Source organism: Suncus etruscus, chromosome 6, assembly GCF_024139225.1.
Source record: "Suncus etruscus isolate mSunEtr1 chromosome 6, mSunEtr1.pri.cur, whole genome shotgun sequence".
In the NCBI taxonomy this organism is placed as follows: domain Eukaryota; kingdom Metazoa; phylum Chordata; class Mammalia; order Eulipotyphla; family Soricidae; genus Suncus; species Suncus etruscus.
In genome coordinates, this window is record NC_064853.1 from 31,226,136 (window position 1) to 31,232,965 (window position 6,830).

Here is a 6,830-nt window from a genome sequence, read left to right on the forward strand (position 1 = left end):
TAACACTTGGAAGCTCATGATTGTCTGTCTTGTCTCTGGGGTTACTTTAAGCTCAGTGATACCAGAGGGCAATGGTTACATACCAGCCTCTGAGCCCCCAACCCAGGGCTGCCCCATATTGTTTCAATCCTCTCTGCTCTCCCTTTCCTTTTCTTGATAGAACATACTCTGCTCTCTCTGCTTCTCCTACCTCAGATCTGGCTATATGTCATGAATATATGTTGCCTTGGAATTTAATGGGTTTTTGTGGTTTGTGTATGACTGTTTTCTTCATTACAGAGAATTTTCATAGGCTGGGCCATTCCTCAAACTCTTTAAATGGGACTGGATTGCCCAATCTCTTCTGAGCTGTGTCTGTTGTACTTTTGAAATCTGTGTGTAGAAAAAGGCAGGTAGTTGTTTTTTTTTTTTAACAACCTGGAAAAGCTGCTATCCTTTTACAATTTTTAAAAGTTGAGCTGTTTCTAAATGCAGATTCTGGGCCTGCCTCTGAAGTTGTTTTGTTTGTTTTTGAGAAATTTGTAGATGTTTTGAGTTCCCAGAACTTTGACATCAGATAGGGTTTTTTTGTAGGTATCTAGTTATGTTTGCTTTTCTTTTCATATATACCCAGTTCTTAATATGTTTTTGTAACATCTGTACTAAAGGTGAGGAAAATTATGGGAAAAGTCATAAAAACTCTTGGTTTGGGGCCGGAGCAATGGTGCAGCTGTAGAGCGTTTGCCCTGTATGCTGCTGACCCAGGACGGACCTCGGTTTGATCTCCAGCATCCCGTATGGTCCCCCAAGCCAGGGGCGATTTCTGAGCGCATAGCTAGGAGTAATCCCTGCTTTGCCCTTACTAAAAGAAAGATATTTCTGTGGATGATTACATTGAGTATGAACATGATCAAAGTACCATCTGGCTTTTATATTTAGTGTGAGATCTGACAAAGAAAATTGTAATATTTGGGGTCGAGTGATAGCACAGCAGTAAGCCATTTACCTTATATGCAGCCGACCTGGGAAGGACCTGGGTTTGATCCCCAGCATTCCATATGGTCCCCCGAGCCTACCAGGAGTGACTTCTGAGCACAGAGCCAGAAGTAACCCGAGTGCCACAGGATGTGGCCCAAAAACAAAACAAAACAAAATTTAATATTTCATCAGTAATTTATCTCCCGGTGAATGGTATATACAAAGTGGATAGGCTAGGGCCGCTTATTTAGTGGTTATTTCTGAGCACAGAGCCAAGAATAACCCTTGCTTACCGCCGAGTGTGGCCCAAAAACAAACAAAAGAATTGGACAGGCTTTTTGAGTTAGATGAATCTGCATTCATCAGCACTATAAAGTTGAACAAATTATTTACATTCTAATTGTTTTTATCTGAGAAAAAAAGCATGATAATATCTACCTCATAGGATTGTTGTAAGAATTAATATGTGCAGACTACTAGAACTTAATGTCAGCACTCTTCCTCTTCTCTACTTCCACTGTGTCCCCTTAGTATTCTCAAATGAGTATTTCAGATGTGTGGATCAACTGGGACTGGGTGATAAGGGTACTTGCCCTGCATGTGAGAGACCCTAAGTTTCATTTCTGGCACCACATGGCCCCCAAGCACCTCTGGGTATGAACAAAATACAAAAACAGATCATTCTCTATTCCAGTTAAAGGGGCAAACCTTACCTCATAGTTTGTCAAACTTTAAATTGTAATAGAATGCAGTGGAGAACTTTAAAAAGGCACATTTTCAGGTCTCAAAGCCCAGCCTTCTGCTGAATAAATCTTGGCAGGAGGCACTGGGAATATGCATTTTAATACCTGCTCAGGATTCTTTTGTTATAGGTAAATAGTACCTTATGTATTAGTCTTCAACAAAAAATTCCCCATTAGCCAGATCTTTCTTTCCTGCTAATATGAACTATAGGATTAGATTGTTCTGCTTTTTGCCTTCCACTCTGGTCTTCTTTGGATAGTCTACATTATAGCTACTCATGTGTCTTTTCCCCCTTAGACTGTGAGCTCCTTGAGAGCCAGGGTTTATCTTCATTTCCAGTGCCAAGGGCATGGAAGATGCTCCATTGTTTATTGAGTGAATAAATTATATGGAATTAAGCTATATAATCTTGATCAAGTGTATGTGTGTGTTTAAATACGATGAATTTAAGAGAATCTCAACACAGATTAAGAACTCACTAAATAGAAATATTTGCAAACCAAGGTACCCAGTGATACATCTCACCTATTCCACTGGCACTATGACTCTGGTGGGTTTCGGCACAGTCCAGCAATTGATCATACCCTGCTCTAGAGTATTATGTCAGGTGATGAGCAGGACAGAAGTTGAGCAGGGTTTTCCTCTCTGTGGTCCTCAAACCCATAACTACCCTGCCAGTCTTGCCTCTCATTCTTTCTTACTTTTAGTACCTGGTTAGCATTTGCCATGTGTCATCCACAGGTAGTTTTGATGATACTTCTCCCTCCTGTTTGGAAGCATGATTGACATGTACTGTCTTTTGCACACTCCACAATACTAACTTTTTGTTCTGTCTTGGAGAAAAGGTAGAAATCTTTATTCCCTGAGTCATTTGCTTTAGCATCACCCCAGAGTTTATTAATATTGAGCAGGGCCTGAACTACAGCACATCAGATGGGATGTTTGTCTCACATATGGCTGACCCAGGTTCTATCCATGGCATCCTATATGCTCCCCCAAGCATTGCCAGGAATGATTCCTGAATGCAGAGCCAGGAGTAACCCCTGAGCATTGCCAGATGTGTCCCCCCCAAAAAATATATTTCTTGAATGCCAAGCACAATTATAGAAAACTGGGGAACCCAGGGACTAGAACAATAACACAGCAGGTAGGACATTTACCTTGCACATGGCAGACCCAGTTTTGATCCCCTGTATTCCATATGGTACCCACACAGAACACTGCCAGGTGTGGACCAAAAATCAAAAATAAAACAAAATTAAAAAAACAACTGGGGAACCTAGCAATGAACAGGATAACTGTGGCCCCCTTTCTTGGGGCTTCTGTTCTTAAGATTATTTCAAATCCTGAGTGCTTTGTAAACTTTCAAAACAAAACTGATGTGGTAGACTATGGAGTAGAGACAAGAAATTGATGGCTGGACAGTCATTCCTACAGAGGGCACAGTTGGTACCTGAGTGGGGCAAGTACCAGGCAAAGAAAAAACAGTCAGTGCTGAGACCTTGAAGCAGCACCAAGCTAAGCATGTTTGGTTCTGGGCAGATGGAAGGGCTCAGTCCTAGCTCTCGAGAAAATTACAGTTCAGCAAGGAGAGATATAAATGATCACAGTTCACACAAATCTTGTAGATGGTGAAGTGCTGATGGCCAAATAGGAAAGAAATAATAGGTCATTAAGTCTTAAAAAGGACTGTATTTCATGCAAAGATGCGTAAGTCCTTGTGAACTCTGTGTGTGTGTGTGTGTGTGTGTGTGTGTGTGTGTGTGTGTGTGTGTGTGTGTGTGTGTGTGTGTGTGTGTGTGTACAGGAACCATTGCCTTTGTTACTGGGCTCTACCAAGGTACAAACACGTGTGTGTGTGTGTGTGTGTGTGTGTGTGTGTGTGTGTGTGTGTGTGTGTGTGTGTGTACAGGAACCATTGCCTTTGTTACTGGGCTCTACCAAGGTACAAACACTTGGTGAAGCCCTATAAGTTAGTCACAAGCCTTCCCTGGACCCTCTGAAGCCACTGCCTAAGGGACAGGAACTCACCCATCCCCAGGTGAAATATACTGCTGTTCTTCCAGTTCCTGTCCTTCCAAGGTACAAACACTTCGTGAAGCCACCCTATAAGTTAGTCACAAGCCTTCCCTGGATCCTCTGAAGCCACTGCCTGAGGGACAGGAACACACCCATCCCCAGGTGAAAGATACTGCTGTTCTTCCAGTTCCTGTCCTTCTACATCTCCAGCTCAGAAAGAGGACAACTTCCTAATCACCCCAGCACCAACAGCTAACTCAGGCCTTAAGATGCCACGGATGGCATTTCAGTCAACCCTTGCTCTGGGAAACAAGTGTGCCAAGTTTTTCTGCTGATAGCTAAAAATATTCAATTTCTCCAAAGACTGTCTCTTCTACTCAGGAAGACTTTTTGGGGGTGCCATTTTATGCTGTAAGGAACACTTTGGTCTTGATGGTCCTGATACAGTAGACTGGGAGCAACATTTCTACCCTGTGCTGAAGGAAAGACCTGGCAAGTTGCATGCTTCAGGAGCCCAGTCAAGAATAGGTGAGTGTCCACACAACAAACCAAAGGAGTCTTTAGTAATGGCTGCAGGTTCCCTCACATTCACAAGTTGCTTCTCAGTCTCAGGACCTTGGATTCAAATAATATAATTTCTCCATGCTCATCTCTGGCTATGAGCAATGCTCAGAATTAGTTCTGACTCCAACCAGTACTTGGCATTGAATCTGGCTTTCTGCATGCAAAGCATGTGTTCTCTCTCTCTCTCTCTCTCTCTCTCTCTCTCTCTCTCTCTCTCTCTCTCTTTCTCTCTTTCTCTCTCTCTCTCTGTCTCTGTCTCTCTCTCTCTCTCCCTTGCTTAATGTTTTTATTTGGATACCTCCCAGCCATCAAATTAAATTTTGTTTATCTTTCAAAACTCTGTTTGGAAAACAATTCAATCAGACTTTTCCCTGACACTCTATGCTGCTGCCTTTGCCCATCATGAGCCCATCTTCCATGCTTCTCTTTACTGGGGTTTCTCACACTTGTTTGAAGTCAGAGATTACATCATAACTCTTGTGTACAGAAGAGAGCCCAGAGAACAACGCTCTAGTGAATCCATTTGAAATTCCTCTTAGATGGCTATGGCTCTCAGCCTATGTCTACAGGCTTCCCTTGCCTGGACGATATATTGTCATTGTGTCCACTTCCCAGAGAGTGGCCATTTGGTGCTCCCCTGTTGCAGAGGCTACATGTGGAAAACTTAAGAGAAAGGATCATTCAGAGAGGCATTGAGGCCCATAATTTGTACAAAGAATTGAAATATAATGAAACAACTTAGGATTCTTTCCATTTCAAGCTGGCATATTCGAGCTCTCTCTTAATGTCCCAAGTATTGACATTTAAATAGGATGTGGGGAGACCAGAGAGATAGTACAGGAAGTAAGTCATTTGTTTTGTGGCAGTGATGGCCCTAGCTTGAATCCTGGACACTACCAGGAGTCATTCCTGAGAAGAAAGCCAGATATATTCTCTTGAGCCTCACCAGATATGACCCACCAAAGAAGAAAAATTATAAAAAGGATGTTGGTGCAGGTGGTACATGCTTAATGTGAGGTCCTGAGTTCAGTACCTGGCACCCCATAGCCCTTTAGCACCACTGATTGTAGTCTTGGTGGATCCAGCACCACTAAGCCTGAGCTGCACTGCATGCCCAGCCAGAGCATTTGAGTTATCAACATTCTGTCACTAGACTGAACATTGCTGGAAGAGGTCCTAGGTCCTCCACGCTCTGCTGGGATGTTCGCTATTTTGTTTTGTTTTGTTTTGTTTTGTTTTTGGGCCACACCCAGTGATGCTCATGGGTTACTCCTGGCTATGTGTTCAGAAATCGCTCCTGACTTGGGGGACCATATGGGATAATGGGGGATCGAACTACAATTCATCCTAGGCTAGCATGGGCAAGGCAGATGCCTTACCAATTGCGCCATCGCTCTGGCCCCCCTATTAAAAATAATTGTAATAAAAAGGATTTTAGAGATTGCTAGTCACTTAATTTTTAACTATGCTTCCAGAAATTTTTTTTTTGGTTTTTGGGTTACACCCAGTAACGCTCAGGAGTTACTCCTGGCTCTACGCTCAGAAATTGCTCCTGGCAGGCTCAGGGGACCATTTGGGATGCTGGGATTCGAACCACTGACCTTCTGCATGCAAGGCAAAAGCCTTACCTCCATGCTATCTCTCCAGCCCCAATTATGCTTCCAGAAATTTTAATAAGAGACCAGAGATGGTACAGTGTGTAAGACTCTTACCTTGAACACAGCCAACACCAGGTCAATCCCTGGCACTACATATAATTCCCTAAACCCCACTAGGATTGATCCTAGATTCTTAGCCTAGGTAGATAGAAGTAAGACCCAAGCACTGCTATGTGTAATCCTCAAACCAAAACAATATAAAGAAAGAAGTCCCACTGATTTCTGAGCAGCGTCGAGTGTTTGCTCTTCAGCCCACTCAGCCAGAGACAGGTGAGGTTACTGGGCTTGCCCTTTGCTGTCGTTGGAAGAAGTTTCCAAGAAGGATCAAATACTTCTGTTTTGTTTTGCTTTTTGTTTTTTGGGTCACACCCAGCAGTGCTCAGGGGTTACTCCTGGCTCTATGCTCAGAAATCGCTCCTGGCAGGCTCAGGGGACCATATGGGATGCCAGGATTCGAACCACCGTCCTTATGCATGCAAGGCAAATGCCCTACCTTCATGCTATCTCTCTGGCCCCAAATACTTCTAATTTTATATTACAGGCTCCTCTCAGGCACCCTCTAGCCAGTGGACATCTGTGAAAACTCCCTAGGCTGGAGCTCTCCATCCTGCCCACCTGTCACATAGTGCTGGGATCTAGAAATTCTCTCACTTCGATGGTAGTCTGTCTGCCCCTCAGGCCTCATTGGGTTTTGTTCTGCTGCTCTAACCTTCTAGAACAGTTTGCTCACTTTTCTTTCTTCAGCATCTCCTGCTGATGTGTGCACGCAGATCTCAAATAGCCTAGGAGATCTCAAATAGCCTAGGAGTTTTCATGCAGTTTAAACAACCTTCCATTTTTCCTTAAATAATGCAAAACCCCAGCCCCTCACTCTCTGGTCCTTGAGAG